This window comes from Trichosurus vulpecula, chromosome 2, assembly GCF_011100635.1.
Source record: "Trichosurus vulpecula isolate mTriVul1 chromosome 2, mTriVul1.pri, whole genome shotgun sequence".
NCBI classification, from domain to species: domain Eukaryota; kingdom Metazoa; phylum Chordata; class Mammalia; order Diprotodontia; family Phalangeridae; genus Trichosurus; species Trichosurus vulpecula.
The window spans coordinates 213,408,789-213,435,697 of NC_050574.1; the positions used below are offsets into that span (position 1 = coordinate 213,408,789).

Here is a 26,909-nt window from a genome sequence, read left to right on the forward strand (position 1 = left end):
TCATTTCATTATTTGGATTGATTTAGAGGCATGTTTCTGGCATTTACTTATTCTTATATTGGGTAGAGGCCAAGAGAATGTGAAGTACAAAAAAAGTAAATAAATATGAATCGTAGAATTATATAAACATAAATTTTCCATTTGCATTTTTTCCAAGTGGCCAATGGAAAAAATGAGAAAGAATTAAAAGCAGAGAAAATAGAAGGAGATACTGCCCTCATTATAGGGAGAGAGGAAAGAATGAACAAAATGTTTTCCTAAATAATTTCTCAGAATAGATATTCTACAAATGAAATACTAAGTAGTATTGCAACATTTTGAGTGGTAATCTCATTTTTCCTTCTCCTGGGAGATAGGCTTTTCTAGGACTATATGAAAAAAAATGGGCCTTCAATTTTCAAAAAATGTTTTCATTAAATTCGCAAAATCACAGGATGATTATTGGAGTAAACCTTTTTAAAAAATATAAGTAGCTTTTATTCTTCTCTTTGAATTGAAACTAAAAGAGATTTCAGAATGAATGGAACACACAGGGAGGATATAAACTATAAAGAAATCATGACCAAGTTGATTATCTTGGAGCAATGCCAATGTCAGAAACATTATATTTTGGCAAAAAAAAAAAGATTTTTCTGTTACCTTAGTAATAGAAAATAGAAGTAGGGTACCTTCCGTATTATGGAAGGTAGATTGAAAAGTGAGTAAATGAAAATGGGTCATTTCTTATTTACTTAACAACAAAAAGCAATGAATATTTTTATTAAGTGTTTACTATGTGTAAGGTGCTGGGAATATAAAGATGGTAATAAAATAGTTCTGCCCTCTAGGAGCTCCCCATATAGTTAAATATAATTTTGGACTCCTAAGTACTATAGCAAATGAAAATTTTCTCATTATTAGATCTTTAGGAAAAAGAATAGTTCAAAAAGTTAAAACAACAAAATGATATTTATAGTCCTTTGAGGTCCAGAGTGCAACTCCTATTATTGCTGTTTTACAAATGGGGAAACAGTGGCTGAGAGAGATTAAGGGATTTGTCCATAGGCAGATGGGAAGCAGACAGGGAGGGACTCCTTAGTCCTAATGCTACTTTCACTGAACCTGGACCCCTCTAGTACATCAAACAATAGAACAGATGTATCAAAGATGAAAAAATGATGCAGGAACTGTCGGTATTAAGAGCAAAAAAACTTCATTTGACTGCTCAAGCTATAAGTCCCAATCAATACCTGCCACCCCTTACATAGCTAAGTCCTAAGGGGTGGAAAAGATGTCTAGACTCATGACTCCCATTTCTTCCTTCTCTTCTCAACCTTTGCAGTCCTATTTCCAACCCAATCATTTGACTGAAACTGCTCTCTCTAAGGTTACCAATGACCTCATTTGCCAATGTGACAGCCTTTTCTCAGTTCTCTTCCATTTTCATCTCTCTACAGCTTTTAAACACTGTTAACCACCTCCTTTTAAAGGATACTTCCTGCTGCCCAAGCTTTTGTGACACAGCTAGCTCTCTTATGGTTCTGCTCTTACCAAGCTGCCTGATCCTTCTCAGACCCCTTTGCAGAATTGTCCTCCATCTGGGCCTTCTGTTCTCTATCTATATCCATTCTAAGTTATAATTTATATACTGATTTCTCCCAAATATATCTAAACCTAAAATTTCTTATTAGCACTGGTCTTTCACCAGTTGCCTGATGACATCTCCATGTGAATGTCCAACAGGGAGCTAAAATTTGACATGTCTAAAAACAGAACTTTGCCCAAGATCCTTCCTCCTAAATCCAGGACAGCTGGGTGACACAGTAGATAGAGTGCTAGGTCTGGAGTCAGAAAGATTCATCTTCATGAGTTCAAATCTGGCCTCAAGCATTTAGTAGCTGTGTGACCCCAGACAAGTGACTTCACTCTTTTTGCCTCAGCTTCTTCATCTGTAAAATGAGCTGGAGAAGGGAATGGCAAACCACTCCAGTATATTTGTCAAGAAAACTCCAAATGGGGTTACAAAGAGTTGGACACGACTGAAAAACGACTGAACAACAACACACACTCACAAAAGAGTTTTATTAGCCTCACAAAACACAATCTATCTTCCACCTCCTCTCTTCTCATTTCTGTTTCAAAACTCAGCTCAAACAATAACTTGTGCTTGAGGCCTCTTCATGGACCCCCAACTCCTAGTGCACATCCCAATCCAAGATTACCTTGTATCTGCTTTGTATATATTTTCTGTGCCTGTGTATGCATGTGTGCCTATGTGTAGATACATGTACATATACATATAAATATACAAATACACATACTCCTGTTTTCTCTCCTATTAGAATGTAAGCCCCGTGAGGGCAGTGACTATTTTGCTTTCTCATTTGTACCCACAATGCCTGGCATTGGACCTGGATCACAGAGCTGCTTCATTAAACCTTAATTGATTCATTCTTAGTAGAACCAAAGTGACCTACTTGCTATTACCCAGACCGACTGTTCCATCACCTTCCTCTATGCTTTTGAACAGGCTGTCCCCCAAGGTTGAAACGTACTGCTCCTCACCTCTCCTTAGAATCCTTGCTTTCCTTCCAGGCTTAGCTCAGGTGGAACTTGCTATACAAGCCTTTCCTATTTCCCTTAGTTGATCATGCTCTCTTCCTCCTCAGATTATGTAATATTTACTTCTCTGTGTAGATGTTGTACCAGTAAAGTATAAGCCTTTTGAGGGCAAGGATTATTTATATTTGTGTCCCAAGCACCTATCCTTACAGAGTTGGCAATTAATAAACATTTGTTGAATAATAGGAACTGCCACAGAATTAGTAGAGGGACTATCAAAATGAAACAAAATCAACATTTCTTTTTCCTTGAGACTTGAAACAGTTGAAATGAACATCTGTGCATGCTGGGGTATTAGGTGAATTTGTTGTCGCTGAGTCTCTTCAGTCCCATCTGATTCTTTGTGGACCCCATTTGGGGTTTTCTTGGTAAATGGTCTGCCATTTTCTTCTTCATCTCATGTTACAGATGAAGAAACTGAGGCAAACAGAGTTAAGTGACATGCCGTGGGTCACACAGCTAGTAAGTTTTTATGGCCAAATTTGAACTCAAGTCTTGCTGACCCTAGGCCTGGCACTCTATCTGCCACTTCAATGCCTTGGATTTAGGAGTTACTCTAATCAAGTATTTTACTTAAAAATACATCTTTGTTTCTTGTCACCATTGTCCAACCAGTCTCTTTGGTAACAGGCTAATAAGAATAGAAACTGGAACCATCAGTTTTACTGATTTAGGGAGCCCCAGGTGAGTAACTTTCTCGCTGCCAATTCAGTTCATCACCTTCTCTGTAATTTACAGTCTTAAACAATTGCCTTGAAGCCCCAAGAAGTTAATAACATACCCGGGGTCAGACAACCAGCATATGTCAGAGAGGCAGGGCTTGAACCTGGACGGTCCTAATTCTATGCCAGCTCTCTATCCACTACACCACACTGCCTTTCTGTGGCTAATAAGAATGTTTTAATGTCTTGCATGGCTGAAGAAAAGTCTGAAGGCTTTGTGCTGAAGCAAACTCATTCCTGAATCACACAGGTACTTACAGGTTTGTTTGCCATTACTTCAGTAGTATTATAAATCCTTCATTTTGTTGTTTGTTTTCAAAAGTAAAGTTCCCTGTTGTGAGACTAGGCTTGGTCAGTGTGGAGAGGTGGAGAGAGCCCTGAATTTCAAGTCAGAGGAAGTGGGTTTGAATCCCAGCCCTGTAATATACTATCTTTGAGACCTTGGACAAATCATGGTACCCTTTCTAGTCCTGTTTCCTCACCTGTAAAACAAAGGGTTTGAGTTATGTGACTTTTAATGTGCCTTGCAACTCACAATAAATCATTCTACAATCATGCTTTTCCATTATAATTTGTATCTATAATCAAGCTAATAAAAAATTAAAAGAAGAAAATTACCAAAGCCTAAAGAAGACATGAAGATTATTGGTGAATAAGAACAAAATGTCAGATCATTTAAATATCAAATTGAAAGCAATGGAGGAAAAATAGAAAAGATCTGCCAAGATTTCTGCAGTAAACTAACTTTCTCCATCAATACAGTGGAGTCACCACCTTTAGACACTGGGGACACAATTCTTAATTGCACCCAAAAAAAGCACCAAATGGAAAAAAATGGTAAAAGCACCTAGAATAGACCAAACCTACACAGAGGGAGTTCTTGCTTAAGGCAACAACATTTTGAATGTATTAAGGAATAGAATCTCAAGATGTCTGACAAGGGTAAAAGATTAGATGATTGGTTGGACATCTTTGCTATTATCACCAAAGCAAAGTGATGGGAAAGGTACCATTAAATACCAATCCCTATGTTTCCTTTCCCATCTCTGCAAAATCTTTACAAGAACCATTTAGAGATATACAAAAAGTACCATTGATAAAAACATGAGACGGTAAAAGGAAAAATTTTTCAAATGATTTTCTGCGTTAGGCAACATCTTAGCAATCAAGCAGTTGACCACAAGACACAGAGAGAAGAGGAGCTTGCTGGGTTTTGTTGACTAGAGAGCTTTTTTTGCAAATTAGATGTAATCTTAAAAGTTCTCCTTTAAAAACATGTCTCTGATTCATATGTTCATGATCATCAAAGATTCATTGATTAACATGAGAATGAAGATGAGCTTGTCTGATCCTCTGAGTGTTAGTTATGAAGTAAGACACAAAACACAAGACAAAGGTTGTTGTCACTGTTGTGGAGGCTGTTCAGTAGAGAAACCAAATAGAAAAAAGGCTTCCCAATAGAGACTGATACCCTGCAGATTTCATATGCCATTAAGTTGATTTCTCAGGAATATTGCCAAGCCTCCTAAATGAAATTCATAATCACTCAGAAGAGTTAGATCAGATTATTCACACTGGAAAGACCAAATGGACAAAAAATGCCTGTGGTCCAAACTGTGCATACACTATCGGATGGAAAACCCATTGAGCTGGTCCATCAGTAAATGTGTCTTGATGACACTACAGATGGACAGTGAGTTGTGCCCATAATTGAAGAGCAGGAAGAAAGCAGATTAGACTGAATTGCACAGGATCCTCAGTGTTCTCAAGCTACTCACTGAAATAAAAACATATCTTTTTACTACCAGTATTTTTTGGTGATGTAATATGGTTGAAAATCATGGAAAACCACAATCGCTGAGGAATCAAAATTGTGGGTAATAGTGTATGACACATGGTGGGCATAGATAGGTGACAGCATATTTCCATGACAAGTTACTCAACAACATAGAAAAAGCATTTAAAACATGTCAAAGAGAAAGAGGACTGGAAATGGAGATGAACTGCTCATGTTGCAACTATGAAAGACAACAAACAATGTGCTGCATTGGTAATGCCAAGAGACCTAAATGAAGACCTCTGTGCTCTCAGATGAACACCATGAGGATGGTTTATGGTAGCATATGATCAGAAGTAACATAAGATGAGGAGGCATAGAGAAGTTATGATCTGTACCAGTAGGGTGAATTTCAGAAGCATGGAGCTTACATATCTATTGAAGGAAATTAATAAACAAAATAATAAAGGAACATAATTTTAAAGGTTGTTTCTAAAAGTATACCCTGTGTGCACTAAATAAAATATGCATTGCTAAGAGCCAGTATGGTATAGTGGATTGAGAGTCAGCCTCAAAGTCAAGAAGACCTTGACTTCATTCAAAATTCAGCTTCAAAGATAAAATTGTTGTGTAACCCTAGACAAGATATTTAATTTCTCATTGTATTAGGCAGTTTTCGCTATGAGTTGCAAAAAGGGTGGTGACTTGCTTTGATTAGACGGAATTTGTTCATGTAGGACTTCCCACATTAATAAGATCACAAATTCTTCCATGTCCCTATGAATTACTAAGTTATATATGTATATTTATTTAAAAACATAGAATTACATATGGAAATCTCTGGCCATCCTCTACACCTGGAATGCTGTTTGGTCTCCACTCTGACTAGTGACCCCTCTGGCTTCTTTCAATCCCACCTTCTACGGAAAGCCTACCCCAACTCCTGTTAATTCCAGTGCCTTCCCTTTGCTAATTGTTTCCTATTTATTGTTTTATATATTTCACATTATATATAACATATTTATTGTATGCCTATTTTATATAATGTTCCTATTCATCATATTATATATTATTTTTCCTATTTATTATATCATATATATAATATGTAAGAGAGAGAGAAGAGAAAGAACTTGTTTCATATACATTAATTTGCATGTTATGTCTCCCAGGCACTGTCTTTTGCCTTTTTTGTATCCTTTGATCTTAACACAGTGCCTGGCACATGGTGGGCACTTAATAAATGTTCATTTATTGAGTGATTAAATATTCTGATACTGGATACTGGATATTTGTAATAAGCCCTTTTAGGTAGAAGTTTCAGAACCCAGGAGAATGTGCCCTGTGTTCTCAGAAGCTTTACAATTTAGTTTACATAAGCTAGATAAATTTCTTAAAGACCAATATATTGTACATACATGTAGTGTGTGTATATATTTGTAACATATGTGTGTTAAGCCTCATATATAAAAATGTTTTGGCCTTACTTATTGACTTGTAAATCAACTCTCAGACTTAAGAACCTAAAAAAAAGCTTTGGGTTGATTTTTGTTGTTGTTGTTGTTTATTTTTTAATCTTTTGGGTTCACCAGTATAGGGAACAAGTAGGGGGAGCCTAAATTCCTTTTACCAATTCAAATCAGCAACTGCTTGGCTATTTAGAATCTCTAAAAGTTGTGCAGGGCTACGGGAGCTGCAGTGAATTGCCCTGTGTGACACAGATAGTCTCTGTGAAGGGCAAGATTTGAGCCTAGATATTCCTGACTCTGAGGCCAGCTTGCTGTCCACTGGACCACATTGCCTGTCAAGGGAAAAAAATTAATTAAAAAATATTTTCTTCATTCGAAAGCAAAAAGCTTAATAATTTTGACTCAGTTCGTACTGAATTAAAACAGTGAAACTAATTTTTTTTTCAAAAAAAAACCTTTTCCTTTCATAAGAACATAGGGAAGTGATTTGATTATTTTTTGTATTATTTTGAATGAAATGTGTTTAGATATTAACTTTAAAGTCTTCCCAAAGTTTTATTTGAAGAACTGATTATTTGCAAATAAATTGGTTCTGCACATAAAACTTGACAAATATAAAATTAAGTTTAGACTTATTTAGATCTAAATAGTAAAGGAATATTACAAGCCCTTCCTCCCCACCATGCATATAGTCTACTCATCAATAACACCGGCCTTCTGGCTGTTCTTTCAACAAGACACTCCATCTCTAGATTCGGACCATTTTCATTGGCTGTCCCCATACCTGGAATATTCTCTTCCTTCATCTCCACCTACTGGCTTCCCTGACTTCCTTCAAGTTCCCTTTTACAGGGAGCCTTCCCCAATTACTCTTAATTCTATTTCAAACTTATTTGTACAGTGATTTGCTTCTTGTCTTCTAAGACTGTGAGATCCTTGAGGACAAGGACTGTCTTACCTTTATTTGAATTCCCAGGACCTTAGCACAATGCCATACCCAGAATAGGGACTTCATAAATGTTTATTGACTAATGATAAGACTCATGGTAAGATATGTGCTAGAATGAACACATTTGAAGATGGATCTTCCCAAATGCAGAAACTTATTTCCTATGTCATATAAGAGAGGGTTTTAAAAAATTTGAACCAATTTCTAAAACAAAGAATTTATGAAACACACAACTCAAAAAGAGTTAACATCTTATGAGTTTTAAAAGTCAAATTAGTTTTAAGGGACTTTTATTAAATCCCTCTCTTCTTTTAAGACATAGTTCAAGCACTGTTGTCTGTATAAAGCCTTTCCTCATCCCATAATTGCTGGTATCCACCCCCTAAACTACCTTACATTTAACTTTGTGTGTGTACATGTGTACATTTATTAAATTTATTATAATAATAATAGCTAAAATTTATGTAGCCCTTTAAGATTTGCAAAGTGTTTTAGAAATATACTCATTTAATCCTTCGAGCAGCCCTGGGTGGTAGGTGCTATTGTTTACAAATACATTTTACAGATACAGAAACTTCATTTATGCTGTGTGTGTGTGTGTGTGCGCGCGCACACACTCCCATGTACATTTATTGTGTGTCTCCCCCAACTCCCATCACACTCCCCATTAAAATGTAAGTTCATTGTAACTAAGGATTGTTTCATTCTTTAGATTTAGATCTTCAGTACCTAGGTTATCATAGATGATTAATAAATAATTGTTGATCGATAAGTTTTAAGAGATTGCAATGTTAAGTTGAGCCATTTTGAAAACAAGAGCATTGGACTTGGAGTTAAGGAACCTGGGTTCGCATTCTGACTCTGGTCATTTGCATGTGGCCATGGGTAAATCATTTAACCTTTCTGGAGCCCCAGTTTCCTTATCAATAAACAGGAATAATAATCCCCATCCTCCTCCCTGCTTATGGGATTACAGTGAGGGAAGCACTTATGTAAACCTCAAAGTGACATCTAGGGGGTCCCAAAAGTCTCAGTGCAGTTTTGAGCTTTATTAGAGGCTGTTGATTTTGTTAGAAATTTTATGGAAATAATTACAAAAATAGTAAAAACGTCATTAATTGAATTGGTTTTTAAATCTCATTTGTCAACTTAATGTAAATATTTAGTAGCCTTGTTTCCTTTTTTAAAGCTCTGAATGTAGCCCTTAATTCTTCACTCTTTTTTCCCTCCCTTCCTCCTCCATATCCAATCCATTGCCAAATCTTGTTGATTCCCCGCCACTCAACGTCCTCTCTACTCAAAAACCACAGCTGCACTAGCTTAGGCCCTCACTACCTTTTGCTCAAACCCCAATTGGTTTCTCTACATTCACTCTTTCTTCTCTCCAATTCACACCCACAGAGTTATATTCCTTTTAAAACTCAGGTCTGAACATCTCTTTCCGGCTCAAAAAACTTTAGCAAAGACTTAATGCATCCAGGATACAATACAAATTCCTCCATTTGGCATGCAAAACTTTCCCCGTATGGCTCCATTTGATTTTCCTAGGCTGATTATCGATTACTCCCCCTCCCCACACACTTTCTACCCATTCCTTCCCACCCCCACCCCACCCTCCTCTGTGTTTTAGACTAACTGACCTACTTGCCATTCGTTCCCTTTATATAACATTCCATTTCCCCACTCCAAGCCTTTGCATAGGCTGTGGAATCATCTCCCTCTTCACCTCCTCACTTTTACCTTTTGGAAGCTCGGGCTGCCCTCTTCTAGATATAAGCGATAACAAATACAGAAGTGGGACTCCCTCAAGGAGTCTATAGGGAGATGTAACGTGTTCACAGATAAGTAAATATAGCATATACATGTGTTGTGGTTACAAGAAGTGCTAATGTCTGAGGCAGCCAGGAAAGACCAGTTGAAGTTGCATCTTGAAGGGAACCAGTCCTCTGCCTGCTGGTATTTTCATTCTGACTCTACTCAGTCTACCTGACTTCTCATCCACTAGTCTTCATAAGGGCTACATTCAGGACTTTAAAAAGGAAGCAAAGGTATCCAATATTCTTCATGACTTTGCTTGTTCTCTCATGTTGTTTTCCATCTCGAGTGTCTTTTAATCTTGTCTTTCCAATTAGATCGTAAACTCCTTTAGGCCAGCAATCATCTCTTGTACTTCCAAAGCCACTACAAGCCAAATACGTAACAGGAACCTATTCCAGAAAGGATTATTCACTTTGCCAGTTTGTCCTACACTTTAGCTTTCGATAGTGGGATGTAGTCTTTGAAACTTTTCTATTTTGTTTAACCACTTGAATTGAAGGTTAGGCTCACTTTATTTTCATTGATCCTGTTGGCTTTTTTTCTTGAATATTGTAGTTTAATAAATGACTCTACTGGCTAGCAGGGTGGCAAAGAGGCCATGGACAAAAATTATGTTCTGTGATGTCATAACCAGCTGGCCATATCTACCCTTCCCTCTGTTCAATATACCAGCCTGATTGCACGATTTTCAGGTCCTAAACAGTTTTCTCTCTACAATATTCAAACTTTGTTTTCCACGTTGCAATAGTATAGTGTTTGAAAATGGCTTTGTTCTAACAGCCATATCAAACACAAAATGACACATTCATGTTATAAATCTAGAAGAGCTCGTTATTAAAATATATATATATATATATACACATATACAAGTGCATGCGTGTGTGTGTGTGTGCACACATACATGCTGTTTGTGTTGTGCCTTTTTATTCTCTCCCAGTGAACTTATAGCCTAAGAAAAAGACAAGGCAGTGTTCTGGAGATACCCAAGAGATGTGATTTTGCCCTCCTTCCATAACATCTCTGCTCTTGTTTCATTAACTTGAACATTTTCACTTCCTTCTTCAACGGAGTTAAAAAAAACTGCTTCTGGAACAATGACAGCCCCTGGAATATTAATGAAGAAATCTGTTCTTTTGTCTTCTAATGACTTTAGCACAGTGCCCAATTTATATTCAGTTCAACAGCACAAGGAATCTTTCCCATTGACCTTTTTTCTCTGAGCCCCTATTTACTCTCCTCAGGCAAGTAGGACTACATAAACAGTTATTTTATCAACTGTAAAAAATAAAAATGACTTTGTAACCTTTCCTCAAGTCCATTTGCCTCCCTAGATCAAAGAAAATAACGAACAAATGGATGTATTTTCATATATTGAATATCCTCAGAGGAAATATTGATCCTTCAATGAAATGTCAACTTTTCTTCATCCCCATTTATGATGATATTTAAAATATTTATTAAAAATATTTTTATTTAAAATAAAAACATTAATATTACAATTTAAATATGTAAAGGTAACAATGAAATGAATGAAAATGAATCTGCATCCTAATTAATGGAGGTTCATTAGCTCTCTTAAAACTCAAGAGTAGAATTTGCAAAACTTCTCCAGAGATCACGCTGATGCCCTGGAGGCCTATGAGAATTAATATACCTCCTGAAGTTCTTAATTTACACCTAGTTTGCCTACCTGGCAGGATCTATCTCATATTGTACAAAAAAAGAGAAATACTTCATCATTATTTGCTCTTTTCCTAAGGCTACAGGACCTAGGAAATACTATATACCTTATCATATAGTCCTATTCAGATCTTTCTCTTGGAATATGTGAAAAATATTTCTGTCCCGTTAAAACATTATCCTCTTCCTCTGTACAGTATTCTCTATTTTCCCCAAATCCTGTTAATCCTATTACTCTTTTTTCAGTTTGAGGTTTTAAAGCAAAACACCTTCCAACTTACATCATTGTAATATTATATATATATATATACATAACTATATTAGTTATATATTTATATATTATAGTCGTATATGTAACTATAATGGTTGTAGTCGAGGAGTATTCCTTGACTACAAAACCCAAGCAGATTCTGGGGTTAGAACTTGGGAAGAGATTCCTGCATTTTTTAGGGGACAGAACAGAACTCACTTTTTTCCTTCCAATATCATGTGTTACTGGTAATAACTAAAGCCTTTTGGTAAGCTAGCTGATTTTTCCTAGGAAGCATGTGAAGCATTTTTACCAAGGAACACTAAAGCTAATAAAGCTTAAAACTGTACTGAGACTCCTGGGACACCCCATATAGTAGTTTTCTTAACACTAAAAAATACCTTTTTACATTCTAAACATCCCTAACATTCCCCACCACCACCACCACCACTCATTTACTAAACAGAAGTATACCTGTAATTGGACAGTTGCAGGGAGGGATAGAGGGCCTTCCATGAATATTTGGATGTTAGTACATGATTACTTATTTTCAGTTATAAGTATATTGGTGAGGAGTCTGGGCTGTTAGAGGAGAAGAGCATTCTGTACACAAACGATAAGTAATAACAAATGTTCTTTGACCAGACTGGATAACGACAGAGACAAGTATCTTACTCTCTCTTCTCACCTGCCCTACAGAGCATAACATGTCCTGGATCTAGTAATGCTTGTTTGAAAGATGGAATGGCTGGCAGAGGCCTTTACGTGGTAGAGAATCCAGATGCTCGTTGATGCCCTTGTATCAACAATCCAGCTAGCAGGTGCTGTGAGGGTGTAAAGTCAACAACAACCAGCTCACAGAACACTGCAAGCCCAAGTCCTTTTCATCTGCTTTATTAAGGAAAGCAACATTAAGGGGTTAACAATCTTACTTTAATCCAGCATACAAATATCATTTACTTAGTTCAGGGGAAAAAACCAGCACCCTGAATTACAGAGCAAATACAATTCGTAGTTATCAACATCTGGGTGTACAGCCAGGGAGGTCATTATAACGGCTGGTCCAAAGTCACGTGCCACTCCTGCTGTGTCTCAGAGCTCCACGCAAGAAAGCTAACCTCTGCACTTATGTATCGTGTTCAGGGCCCCCGAAGGGCTCCGACCTCACCCAGGCTGGGAGTGGTAAAGTTCCCCACCCCCAATATCACATCAGATACAAATCAATGACTTCCAATCGTCTCAGTGCTGAAAAATACAAAAACATCCCACTTTATCTGTCCCATTCAAAAAAGGCTAGAATCATTAAAGGTCAACAGCAAAAAGTCCCACCTTAATTACTATTACAGCCCTCAGAGTCAGGAGAGGAGCATCCCAGAATGAGAACTTGTTGCTTGATGTCCCTGGGAGAGGCCAAAGTGGAATGATTACTTTTCTTTTTATTGTTTTTAGCTCTTTCTTGAAATTCATTGTTTATTTATTATTTTTGACAATTCCGTTTCTTAAATTTTTTTTGATTTCTAAATTTCCCCCTCCAGCCCTTACTCCACCTATTGAGAAGGTAAGCAATATATCAATTATACATGTGGAATCAGGCAAAACATACCTACATTACCCGTGTTGCAAAAAAAGCAAGAAAGTAAGTAAAGTTTAAAAAAATAGTTCGATTTGTGCCCACATTTAATCAGTTCTTTCTCTGGAGGTGGATGGCATTTTTCAACCTAAGTCCTTCAGAATTTTCTTGGATCACTATCTTGATCTGAGTAGCTAAGTCTTTCACTATTGATCATTACCACAATCTCGCTGGTACTATATACAATGTTCTCCTGGTTCTGCTTATTTCACTTTGCCTCTAAATACATATATATATATATATATGTATATATATATATATATGTATGTATGTACGTATGTATATAAGTCTTCCTAGGTTTTCTGAAACTAAACTCATCATCATTTCTTATACCACAATAGTATTCCATTACAATCATGTACCACAACTTGTTCAGCCATTCCCCGATTGATTAGCATCCCCTCAATTTCTAATTCTTTGCTACTACAAAAAGAGCTACTATAAGTATTTTTCTACATGTAGATCCTTTTCTTTTTTCTTTGGTACTTTTGGGATATAGACCTAGCAGTGGTATCGCCAGGTCAAAAAATATGCACAATTTTATAGCCTTTGGGGCATAGCTCCAAATTATTTTCCACAGTAGTTGAACTAATTCACAACTCCACCAACATTGCATTAGTGTCACTATTTTTCCACATTCTTTCCAGCATTTTTCATTTTTTTCTGTCATGTTAGCCAATGTGATAGATGTAAGGTGATACTTCAGAATTGTTTTAATTTGCATTTCTCTAATAAATAATAACTTAGAGCATTTTTATGACTGTAGATAGCTTGATTTCTTCTTTTGAAAATTACCTGTTCATGTCCTCTGGCCATTTATCAATTGGGGAATGGCTCTTATTTTTATAAATTTGGCTGAGTTCCCTATATATTTGAGAAATTAGACTGTTATCAGAGAAACTTGCTGTAAATTTTCCCTTCGGTTTCCTACTTTCTTTCTTATTTTGGCTGTATTGGTTTTCTTTGCGCAAAACCTTTTTAACTTCATGTAATCAAAATTATCCACTATACTTCCTCTGATTCTCTCTATCTCTTGTTTGGTCACAAACTCTTCCCTTATCCATGGGTCTGACAGGTAAAATTCTCCATGCTCCCCTAATTTGCTAATAATATCACCCTCTATATCTAAATCCTGTGTCCATTTTAACCTTATCTTGTTTTATGCAGGGAGATATTGATCTATACCTAGTTTTTGCCAAACTGCTCTCTCGTACTTTTCATAATTGCTCTTTAATTCACAATTAAGCTAAAAAGCCCATTACATCTATGTCACTTTACCTGGTTTTCTTTATAAAATATTGTTAGAGAGAAAAATGTCTTGTGTTAAAATTAAATATTCTCCTCGATTTTGCCAAAAGAGTAAAGAACATGTTGCTTTTATTTATTTTAAAGGGTGCATTACTATCATTTATTCTTATTCTTTTTTACATGAAAAGCAGCATAGTTTAGTAGATGGAGGACTTGCCTTAAAATCAGGAAAATCTGGTTTCAGGTCTTGCCTCTGACATGTATTATCTAGCTGGGTGACCCTGGTTAAGTCACTTAAACTCTTGGAGCTTCTAGGGACCTCTTAGAGATTATGCACTTACAGATAACTTAAAAATACTTATTTCATTACTTCAAAATATCATAAATTTCATCAGTAAGAAAATCCTTTCACCAATGCAGGCTACAGCATCATCACACTTTCATGAGTTTCTGTGGCCAAAATATTTGTCCCTTAGTGTCTAACCTTCTAGGTATGAGCCTTTCCAATGGTGGATTTCTGAAGAATCAGGATTGAATGGACTCCCTTCACAGGGCTGAGTTTCTGCTTGGAACCTCTACAGCTTAGTGGGAACTTCCAGGTCTTGCACTCTGATGACATAGTCTTCAAGAACCCTGGGTTCCCACTACACTAGGATGAAACATTGGAGCAGGACTTTAGGGAAGATACTCTTCAGCAAGCAGCTGGCAATTCAGACATGTACATCAGAGGGAAATGAGGTTTACATGTGTAGTTTCAGTAATCATCTCTAGAGAGTTGAGAGTGTGATACAAAAAGAGAAGAGGGCCAAGGATGAATTATTATGGCCATTGTGTTGTCGGTGTTAGTGTTTACAAATTTGTGTTAATAGTCCCAAGCATAACCCACAGCCCCTTCACACTGATTATACGTTTGGTTTACGACACTGTTTGTTGGTCTCAGTGTGATTTATGACTTCCTAACACATCATATCAAATAATCCACCATGTCTTTGGAACACAACAAATTACTTTTTCTGACTGTCAGTTTCCAGTTATGATTATTCACAAAGAAAGCTAAGGACTAAAGAAAAAGTTTTGTTAAAACTCTGTTAGGGAAAAGACGATGATTAAAGAAAAAATAGAATCACAGCTTGGGGTAGATGTGATGTCGATAATAGAACACAGAGAAAGGGCAGAACTACTGAATGGCTATCTTGCTTCCCTTTCCTCTGCCAAGGAGAATGATCTTTGGACTAGAAAAATAGTCTAGAGTTGATATTGAAGATAAATATGTTGAAAATAAGAGAGAATATACCTTTATCTTATAAATTCAAGGAATCAAATAAACTACACCCAAAGGTATTAAATAACCTAGTGGGCCTGATTGTTGACCCACCATCATTGATCTTTGAAAGTGCATGGAGAATAAGCGTTATCACAAAATTGGAAAAGGGCAGATGTCTGGATTTTTCCAAAAAAGGGAGGGGGAAATGAAGTCAACAGTCAGCCCATAAGTATGACTTCAGTTTCTGGCAGAATTGCAGAATTTATTATGAAAAATGTGACTTGTGAACGTTTAGAGAAGCAGGCAGGGATTACCAAAATCCTCAGAGAGTTTCATCAAAATTAGATTGTACCAGATAAAAGGCAGAAGGAAGATAATGGTGAATCATAGTTGGGTGATGGATAAAAATAGTGAGCTCCCATCAATCAAATCACAGCTCCACGGCAGGAGCTGGAAGTCCATTTGAGCAGGTGCTAAGAGTGACTGCAATAGGGAAATGTGGTAGGGAGGTGGCGGTGAAGCATGACTTTGGTCAGAGGGACTAGCCAGATATGGTGCATTCATACTATAAAGTTGGGTTGCCTTACATGAGGCATAGACCTGGGACTTGGCTGGTAAGAGTTCCATTCTACTTTGTCCTGGTGACGCATTTTAGAAAGGACTTTGATAAATTGGAGATTTCTCAAAGGAGGGAAGCTAGAATGGTAAAGAGCCTTGATTTCATGCCGTGTCAGGGTTTCTTGATGGAATTGGGATTGTTTATCCTGAAGAAAAGAAGACAAGGCAGCTAGGTGGCACAGTGAGTAGAGCACTGGCCCTGGAGTCAGGAGGACCTGAGTTCAAATTAGACCTCAGACACTTGACACACTTACTAGCTGTGTGACCTTGGGCAAGTCGCTTAACTCCAATTGCCTTGCCTGCCCTCCTCCAAAACAATTAAAAAGAAAAGAAAAGAAGGCCTCTGGGTGGGTTAGTGGAGGAGGAACATGATAGCTGTCTTTTTAAGTATTTGAAATTTCTCTTATGGAATGAAGATTAGACTTATTCTGCTTAGCTCCAGAGGGCAAAACTTGAAGCAATAGAAGAATTTAGACATTTGCATTTTATTCTAGAGCTAGGTCTCACTGTAGGTAAATGAGCATGAAAATTATATAGGCAGGCTAAAAGTTTATTTCAAGAACTATGTCATATTAGTTGGGAAAGAGACCAGAGGGTGGGAGTCTAGGTCCAAGTGGTGAGAATGTTGAGAAGTTTTGAGAAGTCAAGAGGGGAATTGGCAGATGGTTTTAGTCTCAGTGAAGGAGGAGGAGGCTAAATCTGCTGTCAGTGTGGTGATTGAAGTATATCTGGGATCTTGATAAGAAATGGAAAGATGTTAGAACATTCATCATGGAAGATGAGCTAGTGAATCAACAAGACTGGTTTAAGAATTGCCAAGTAGCTGTTAGGGCTCAACTGAGGTTAGGAAAGCAGTCGATAATTTAAATAAACTGCTTTCATAACTTGCTCATTTCAATTAAATAGTGTGTAGGCAGGGCAAGCTGATCCTTGAGTCAGATAGGGAAGGTCTGAAAGGGCAAGAGAATTAGGTTTTTGTTTGGGAAAGAACAGCCAAAATGAAGGTGGAATGAATAATCTGAAGCCATCTGTATTAGTGCTTCCAGACCTTTCTCCAAAATCTGGAATGAAAATTACATTTTTTCCCAGTTTTGGATCAGAAGTCAGAGACTGAGGACAGGGCAGACAAATGTGTGCATGCAAGTGTATCTGCCACAACTATAAAGTAATAGGACTAATTTAATCAGTCCCATGCAAAAATCACATTACTTTGTAGTCATATCTTATAATCATACCTATATTAAGATTTGCTCTATTCACTACCATACTTTAAAAATGTTTTATTGATACATTTTTATAATATTGTCACTCCCCAGATGAAATCAAATGACAAGAATAAGCACAACTCAATAACACGGTAAGAATTTGTAAGAATCACAATAAAATGGGAAATTACCAGGTTTTAGGTATCAAAAAAAAGAAACTTTAAAAAATTATCTAATTACCATTAAAAGGCCGGTCATTTAGTAAGATGTAGTACTTTTATTGACCCTGAGCTGAAAGAAAGCTTAATTTACCTCTGGGTAGCTAAATGATTAAAATCACTTAGTATTCAGCTTGATGAATGGAGCAGTTTCTAACTCATTTCTTATTAATTCTGCTTTTGTTTTCCCTCTGGATGGCTTTTTTTGTCCCACTCTCCACATTATGGGTCCATTTCCTTTTTTTCTCTTTTAGTTAATTTTCTCCTGATTATCATTGTCTGGTAGAAAAATTCTGGTACCTCTAAGAATATGGGTTGACTCACTCAGTCACCCAGGTTTACTCTTGACTCCCCTTTCTCACTCACTTCTCATATAGTCAATAGCCAGATCTTTCTTTCTCCTCATGTCTTGCATAAGTCCCCTCCTTGCCTCTCTCACAGCTGTAAGCCTGGTCCAGGCTCTCATCACCCCTTAACGTGCAGCTAAGTGACACAGTGGATAGAGCACTAGGCCTGGGCAAATTACTTAACCCTTTTTGCCTCAGTTTCCTCATCTGTAAAATGAGGTAGAAAAGGAAATGGCAAATCACTCTAGCATCTTTGCCAAGAAAACCCTAAATGGGGTCACTAAGAGATGGACAGATCTGAAAACAACTGAACAATAACAAAGCCAAATCTTTCTTTCTCTCCATTTCTTGCAGAAGTCCCCTTGTCTCCTCTAACACAGACATCACACTGGTTCTGGCTTTCATCACTCCTTACCTGCCCTATTGCAGTAGTCTTCTGTTTGGACTCCCAGACTCAATTCTATCCCCATTCCAAACTATAGTCTATTTAGCTATTAAAATGATTTTCCTAAATTGTAATTCTGACTATGTTATATACCTGCATATACCTGTCATCCATTAATACTAGGATATTATAGAGTTGACCCTCCATCATGGATAACTGAAATGGCAAGAATAAAACCAATCCAAATATTTCATAGGAACATAGGATTTAGAACTAGGAATGACCTTAGAGATAATCTCATTCAGTTTCTATAAAAATATAAGTATTCAAATATAACAACATTAATACTGCTTAAATAATTTTATCTATATACTAACATTAAGAAAATATATACTTTAGGACACAGCTTAAAAATATAACTCTACATTTAATAACATATTCTGTTGATTCTGTCATTGCTAATCTATCTTAATGGGTTTATCTTAATAACTCTTGTTTTTACCCAGATTTCCCTCATTGCCCTTTTCCTCTCACAGAGCCATCCCTTACAACAAAAAATGTTTTTAAAAGTAGAAGAAGAGAAAAAATGCTTTAGCAAAACCAATCAACCTGGGAGGGGGGAAACACTTAAAATTATATTTGATTTTCCACACCTCTGGACCATTGGTTTACCAAGGAATGGAGCAAGGGATATCATTTCATCTCTTCTTTGTAGCCACACTGATTATCTATTTGATTGTCTTTAGAATTGCGTATTTAGTTGGACTTTCAAGTTTCCATGACCAGGACCTTGGCCCTAGGTCTTGGCTTGTGCCAGCAAGTTGCTGTTGCTGGCAACATTAGAATGGCCAATTTGGCTCTTAGAGTCTTGGCAGTGCCTAAACTCTGAGGTCCATAGGGAAAACCTACCTTTCTCTTCATGGCTTCCCTTCAGTGACTCTAACTTTAATTTCTTGTGCCTAGTTCCAGCAGAATTAAAACTTTCTTTAGCACAACCATTGTACAGTCAGCTTTCTTCCTGGACTCTAAACTTCCCATTAGAACAGATTCCATAAACATCTGCCTCTTTTTCTGAACTCTCCTTGTTAATATATGCCAGATCTGTAATTTACAAAGCAATGATGATAATAATGATGACATATTTACATAGTACATTATAGTTTTCAAAGGGCTTTTCAGCAAATTGACAGGAAAGATATTATCTTTATTTTATAGCTGAGAAAATAGAGGCTCCAAATTACATGGCAGACTTGGGAGTAACCCACTGGTGTTATAACTCCTCATCAAGTACCATTTCTACCATATAATTCTGCTTTTTCATCACATATACTATCTAGGTCAGGTAGTTTTTCAAGATGCTGTAATGCTTTGCAGAAAGACCTTTCTTTGATAGATCCAACCTCTTTTCTTTCATGAACTAAAAATGTATTTTCAACAGTTTAATTATTGAACTCCTCCTATAAGCAATGCATTTTGCAAGGTACTGCAAGGAATACAGTGTCATAGATGGAACAAATGCCAATACTCTCTTATTTCGTGTTCAACTTTGGGACATCAGGCACTTTTAAATCACTGCATAGTTAACCAAAAGGAGGTTTACTTTTCCCTAACATGACAAAGATATGCAACAAGGATGCAGTGACACTTAACTTAAGCTTTCTCATCTCCTTCAGGAAAAGTTTCTGGGCAGCAGCTGGTCATCAGGGCAGGGATGGTGACTCATGTACTCTCTGGCACCTGCCAAGTCAGAGGGGCCCCTATTCCACATGGCTGGGTCTTTTTTTTAATCACTCTTTGTGATAGGACTAATATCTACCAGCATTTCTCCACAATGTGGATTAGGCTAACAACTTTTCCTTCTTGTGACAGGGACTAGCTTTATCTAAAAAGAGACAAAGCTTTCTGAGATTTCATAATAAGATGCAGGAATTAACCTCAAAGAGCTTATGACTTAATAGAGTAGGATATATAAATTATATAAAATAACTATAAGTTAAAGTGTCATTAAGGTTGTTAAGTGCCATAAAAGAGGTACCAAGAAAGTGCCATGAGTGTTCTGAGAAGGGGAAAAAATAAAGTCCATTCAGGGAGAGCAGGAAAGATTTCACGGAGAAAATGGCATTTCAGCTGTGATTTGGAAAATATGTAGAATTTGAGACTTCTAGGAACCATGATGGCAGAGTAAACAGCAACTGCTGTAACTCTCTCATACTCAACTTCAAACAACCATAAAATAGTGCCCCAAAACAAATCCTGGAACAGCAGAACCAGCAAAAAGATGAAATAAAACAGTGTTTGAGCCCAAGATACTTGGAAGATTGGCGGGAAAGATCTGTCTCACTCAGGGAAAAGGGAACACAGTCTAGGACAAGAAGCATCCCAGCAAGCCAACAGGAAGCCCCTCGGTTAACCAGGGGGAGATCCTGAGCCCCAGCATGGTGAAAGTAAATGTCAATGCCAGGACACCTCATCTAGTCCTTGCCCCGCTACACACACACAAGCATAGCCAGGGGAACTGGCAGACTCCAGTTCTCAGAACCACTGTGTGCTTTAGTGTAGCCCTGGGCAAACAGACAGCCACCAGTGGCCAGACCACCACGTGCTTCAGTGTATCCCCAGGGAAACCCAGAAACACTCCACCAGCCTCAGCACATGCCAGATACCAGCACCAGGTAAGCTGCCAGACCCCTACAGCTTCCAGCACTGCCAGCCATCTCCCATTCCATCCCCTCAGCACAGCACCAGATGCAAGGGTCCTCCATGGGCCTCAGGGCAACATCCGTGCAGCACCTGCTAAACAGCCAGCCTGCATCTCCTGGTACAAAAAGCCTGAGACAATGCCCCTTCTATCCCAGGAGCAGAACTCAAATTTAAAAGAGAGAAAAAAGGCTAAAAAAGATGAGAAAAAACAACAATAAAAGAATCTGACCATCGAAAGTTATTCTGGTGACAGAGAAGATCAAGACAAACTCAGAAGAAGACAACAATGTCAAAACACCTCTGGGTAAAGTCCCAAGCAAATATGGGAATGGTGTCAAGCCCAGAAAGAACTCATGGAAGAGCTCAAATAGGTGCTTAAAAATCATATGAGAGGTAGAAGAAAAATTGGGGGAAGAATGATGCAAGAGAATTATGAAAAAAGAGTCAACAGCTTGGAAAAAGAAAACAACTGCTTAAAAAGTAGAATCAGCCAAATGTGAAAGGAGATACAAAAATACACTGAAGAAAACAACTCACTAAAAAGTACAATTGGCCAAATGGAAAAGAAGGTACAAAAGCTAACTGAGGAAAACAACTCCTTAAAAGTTAGAATTGGGCAAGTAGAAGCTAATGACTCTATGAGACATCAAGAATCAATCAAACAAATTCAAAAGAATGAAAAAATAGAAGAAAATGTAAAATGCCTGTTTGGAAAAACAACTGACCTGGAAAAAAGATCCAGGAGGGAGAGTGTCAAAATCATTAAACTACTTGAAATCCATAATTAAAGGGAGGACCTGGACAGCATCTTTCAAGAAATTATCAAGAAAAACTGCCTTGATATCCTGGAACCAGAAGGTAAAATAGGCATTGAAAGAATCCACTGATCACCTCTGGAAAGAGATCCTAAAATAAAAAATCCAAGGAACATTATAACCAAATTTCAGAACTATCAGGTCAAGGAAAAAATACAGCAAGTGGCCAGAAAGAAACAATACAATTATTGGGAGCCATAATCAGGATTACACAGAACTCAGCAGCTGCAATATTAAAAGATCAGAGGGAAGAAAATAGTCATTCAGTGAAATAGAAGGATTTCAAGCTTTCATAGGGGAAAGACCAGAATTGATCAAGAAATTTGATCTCCAATATCAAGACCCAAGAGAAGCCTAAAAAGGTTAAAAAAGGCAAAAGACAACATAAGGGATTCAATGGAGCTGAACTGTTTACATGCCTACATGGAAAGATGATACTTCTAATTCTTTTTTTAAAAAACCACTAATAGTACATCTAGGACACAGAGGGTACAAGTATAAGATGAATTTGAGGGAATGACAAAAAAAATTAAGGGAGAGAAAGAGGAGTACACTAGATGCAGAAGGAAGGAAGAGGTAGAAAGGATAAATTATTTCACATAAAGAGGCATGAAAAACCTATTACAGTGAAGGGAAAGATGGTAGGGTGGGTGATGGGCATCACTTGAACCTTAATGTCATGAGTATTGGCTCAAAGAGGGAATAATATCATTTGAATATAGAAAACTATCTTATCCAAGAGGAAAGTAAAAGAGGAGAAGATTAAGTAAAGTGGGGGCAGGAGTGACAGGAGAATGGGCAGATAGGGGGAGGCAGTAAAGAAGCAAAACGCTGTCAAGGAGGGAAAGGGTAAAAAGAGATAGAAGACAAACAGGAAGAAAAATAGGATGGAAGGAAATACACAGTTAGAAATCATGACTCTGAATGTGAATGGGATGAACTCTTCCATAAAATGGAAATGGATAGCAGAGTGGATCAAAAACCAGAATCCTACAATATGTTGTTTACAAGAAACAGAGAGTAAAGGTAAGAGGCTGGAGCAGAATCTATTATGCTTCAGCTGAAGTACAAAAAAAAACAGGGGTAATAATCCTGATCTCAGACAAAATAAAATCAAAAAAGACCTAATTAAAAGAGATAAGGAAGGAAACTACATCTTGCTAAAAGGTATCATAAACGATGAAGCAATATCAAAAGTAAACATATATGCATCAAATGGTATGACATACAAATTCATAAAGAAGTTAAGTGAGTTACAGGAAAAAACAGACAGCAAAACTATACTAGTGGGGTCCTTAACTGTCCCTCTCAGAACTTGATAATCTAATAAAAAAAAACAAGAAAGAGACTAAAGAGATGAATAGAATATTAGAAAAGTTACATATGACAGACCTTTGGAGAAAACTGAATGGGAACAGAAAAGAGTATACCTTTTTCTCAGCAGCACATTGCACCTACTCAAAAAATGACAATGTATTAGGGCATAAAAACCTCAAAATCAAATGTAGAAAGGCAGAAATTATTAAATGTATTCTTTTTGGATCATATTGCAATAAAAATTACATTCAACAAAGGGCAGTGGAAAAACATATTAAAAATTAATTAGAAACTAAATGATCTAATCCTAAAGAATAAGTGGGTCAAAAAAAACAAATCACAGAAACAATCAATTTCATTAAGGAAAATGACGATAATGAGACAAAATTTATGGGATGCAGCTAAAGCGGTCCTTAGAGGAAAATTTATTTCTCTAAATTCTTATGTCAACAAAATAGAGGGAAAAGTAGATGAGTGAACTGGGCATGCAACTAAAAAAGCTAGAAAAAGAAGAAATTAGAAAACCCCAATTGAGCACCAAAAATCAAAGGTGAGATTAATAAAATTGAAAGTTAAAAATAACTACTGAGCTAATAAATAAAACTAAGAGCTGGTTTTATGAAAAAAAAACAGACAGAGAAGCCATTGATTAATTTGATTTTTAAAAAAGATAGAAGAAAAACAAATATTTATCATCAAAAATGAAAAGGGTGAAATCACCACCAATGAAGAAGAAACTAAAGCTATCATTAGGAAATATTTTGCCCAATTATATACCAATAAATCTGACAATCTAAGTGAAAACAATGGATATTTATGAAAATATAAATTATCTAGATAAATGGATCAGGAAATGGAATGCCTAAATAACTCCATCTTAGAAAGAGAAATTGAACAAGCCATTAATGAACTCCATAAGAAAAAATCCTGGGGCAGCTAGGTGGCACAGTGAGTAGAGCGCCAGCCCTGGAGTCAGGAGGACCTGAGTTCAAATCCGGCCTCAGACCCTTAACACACTTACTAGCTGTGTGACCTTGGGCAAGTCACTTAACCCCATAGCCCTGCCTTCCCGCTTCCCAAAAAAAATCCCCAAGGCCAGGTGGGTTCATAAGTGAATTCTGACAAACATTTAAAGAACAATTAATTCCAATACTATATAACTATTTGAGAAAATAGGCAAAGAAGTCCTACGAAACTCCTTTTATGACACAAATATAGTGCTGATACCTAAAACAGGAAGCATTAAAACAGAGAAAGAAAATTATAGACCAATTTCCCTAATGAATATCAATGTAAAAATTTTGAACAAAATACAAGACAACCAACCTGTGCGTACCCTTTGATCCAGCAATACCACTTCTATGTCTGTATCCCAAAGAAATCATAAAAAAGGGAAAAAGACCTACATGTGCAAGAATATTTATAGCAGCCCTTTTTTGGTGGCAAAATATTAGAAACTGAGGAGAAGCCTGTTAATTGGGGAATAGCTGAACAAGCTGTGGCATATGAATGTAATGGAATACTATTGTGCACTAAAATATGATGAACAGGCAGATTTCAGAAAAACCTGGAAAGACTTGTACAAACTGATGCAAATTGAAATGAGCAGAACCAAGAAAATATTGTACATAGTATGAGCTGTATTGTGTGATGATCAACTATGAATGAATCAGCTCTTCTCAGCAACACAGTGATCCAAGACAAATACAAAGGACTCAAGAAGGAAAATGCTGTCCACATCCAGATAAAGAATGGACCCTGAATGCAGATTGAAGCATACTTTTTTCACTTATTTTATTCTTTTTCATGTTTTTTCCTTTTCATCTGTTTCTTCTTTTACAACTGTGACTAATATGGAAATATATTTTACATGATAGCACATATACAACCTATATCGAATTGCCTACCATTTTCAGAAAAGGGGGTGGGAGGGAGGGAGAAAATTTTGGAACTCAAAATCTTGTAAAATGAATGCTAAAAATTGTCTTGACATGCAATTGGGGAAAAAACCAAATACTATTGCATAATAAAAATTATCTGAGTCAGAGAATATCATAGTAGAGGAGTAATTTTCTTAATCAGTATGATTTCTGAAAAATTCATCCTCTCGGTTTACAACTGGTTCAAGAAAATATTTCTAGATTCTTGGGTTACATCAAAATAAACTTTTTTAATAAAAAAAAATAGAATGTGTAGAATTTTGAGGTGGAGAGAATAGCAGGAGTGAAAGCATGGGGCCCCTTCAGAGGACAATGACATGGTAGAATGTATGTTAGGGACTACTTCAATAAATATTTATCAAACACCTCTGATATGTATGATACTCTGCCAGGCATCTTGTAATGGGAAATAAAACTAGGAAGATAGGTTGGAACCATATGCTGGAGTGCCCTGAGTACTAGTAAAAGAATTAAGGACCTTATCTGATAGGCAAAGGGAAGCCATTTAAGTTTCTTTGTTGTTTTGTTTTGGTATTTTTGGCTGAATAGGGACATAATCAGAGCTGTACTTTAGGAGCAGTGTGTGCATAATGGGAAAGAGGAGAAACCAAAAGTGGGGAAGTCAGTTTTTATTGCCCATACAGGAGCTAATGAGGTCCTAAACCAGTGTGGTGGCAGTGAAAGCAGAACGGACGGTATGGGTACAAGAGATGTTACAGAGACAGAATCAACAGATTCTTTTCCAATAGAATATAAACTCTTGGAGGGAAGGTACTTTCATATTTGTATGTCCAGAAGCCTAACACAGTGCCTGGCAACAAACCAATTGATAAAAATGATTAGGTTCTGGGAACTAAGGAAGGGGAAGTAAACAAAGAAAACCTGATGCTTCTCAGCATGAGTAACAGAGAGAATGACAGTACCCATTGATAATAACAGGAAGTCAGGAGGAAGATTGATTTGTTTTGTTTTGTTTTCTTTGGAGGGAGATGGTAACAATAATTTAAAATGTGAATATTTTGTATTTGGTAATAAGATATCCAAGTAAGGATATACATCAGGCAGAAATACAGGGCTGAGTTTTGGGAGAGAAGGTGGGGCTGGATGTACAGATTTAGAGGTAAGGACTGATTAGAAGGGATAGCTCAAGTCCTTTTTGTAAAAGATACCACTGAGAGTAAAAGTTTAGAGAGGTAAGAGAAAAGAACTTGGGGCTGGAATACCTGCATCAGGCAGACGTTGGTATTAAAACCCATGAAAGGGATAGAGAAGGACTAGACATAGACATAGGAACATAACAAAAAACTAACAAACTTTTTTAAACATTCATTTTTCTCCTGATGTGTATTTGGTGTAACTGATTCATTATATTGCCACGAAGGCCTGGTGTAGCAGATAGAGGGCTAGCCTTGGAAGGATGAAGACCCGGGTTCCAGTCCTATCTCTGATATATACTAGGTGACTCTGAGCAAGGAATTTAAACTGTCAAAGCCCTAGGCAACTTTTTAAATATTGAAAGTGACCAATTGCTGATTTATATTGATGGAAAGTTTCCAAACCAGGAGTTCCCTTTCACAGATGAAATCAGAGGTCTGAACCAAAAAAAAGTTTATGTATGTATATAAATAAATGTGTGTTTGTATGTATATATGTTTGTGATACACATTTTCTAATAATTCTGGAAAACAGAATTGATTCTGTGTACTCTTTCTTTTCTCAGAAGGAAACATGTATTTGGCCATGCTAATGGACTAGGAGCAGTGTTTCGGATAACCTAAAAGGAATCTTTATACTTGTCTTTGGAAGCATTATATATGTATATGTTATAGCAGATTTACCCTTCTAATTATGCTTGGCTTAGGAAAATACTAAAATTAGTTTGAATTTCCTGAGCACACACTGGCCGGCTGGTGGGGGGGAGGTGACTGAGAATGTGCTAAGCTTGAAGCCATGGTAATA

At 36.9% G+C, this 26,909-nt stretch overlaps 1 protein-coding gene across 4 annotated transcripts in view; it reads left to right on the top strand.

Moving 5' to 3' along the window:
• The window catches only part of SLC4A10 (solute carrier family 4 member 10), a 274,145-nt gene that overhangs the window by 85,911 nt on the left and 161,325 nt on the right, over positions 1–26,909 (top strand). The window lies entirely within an intron of this gene.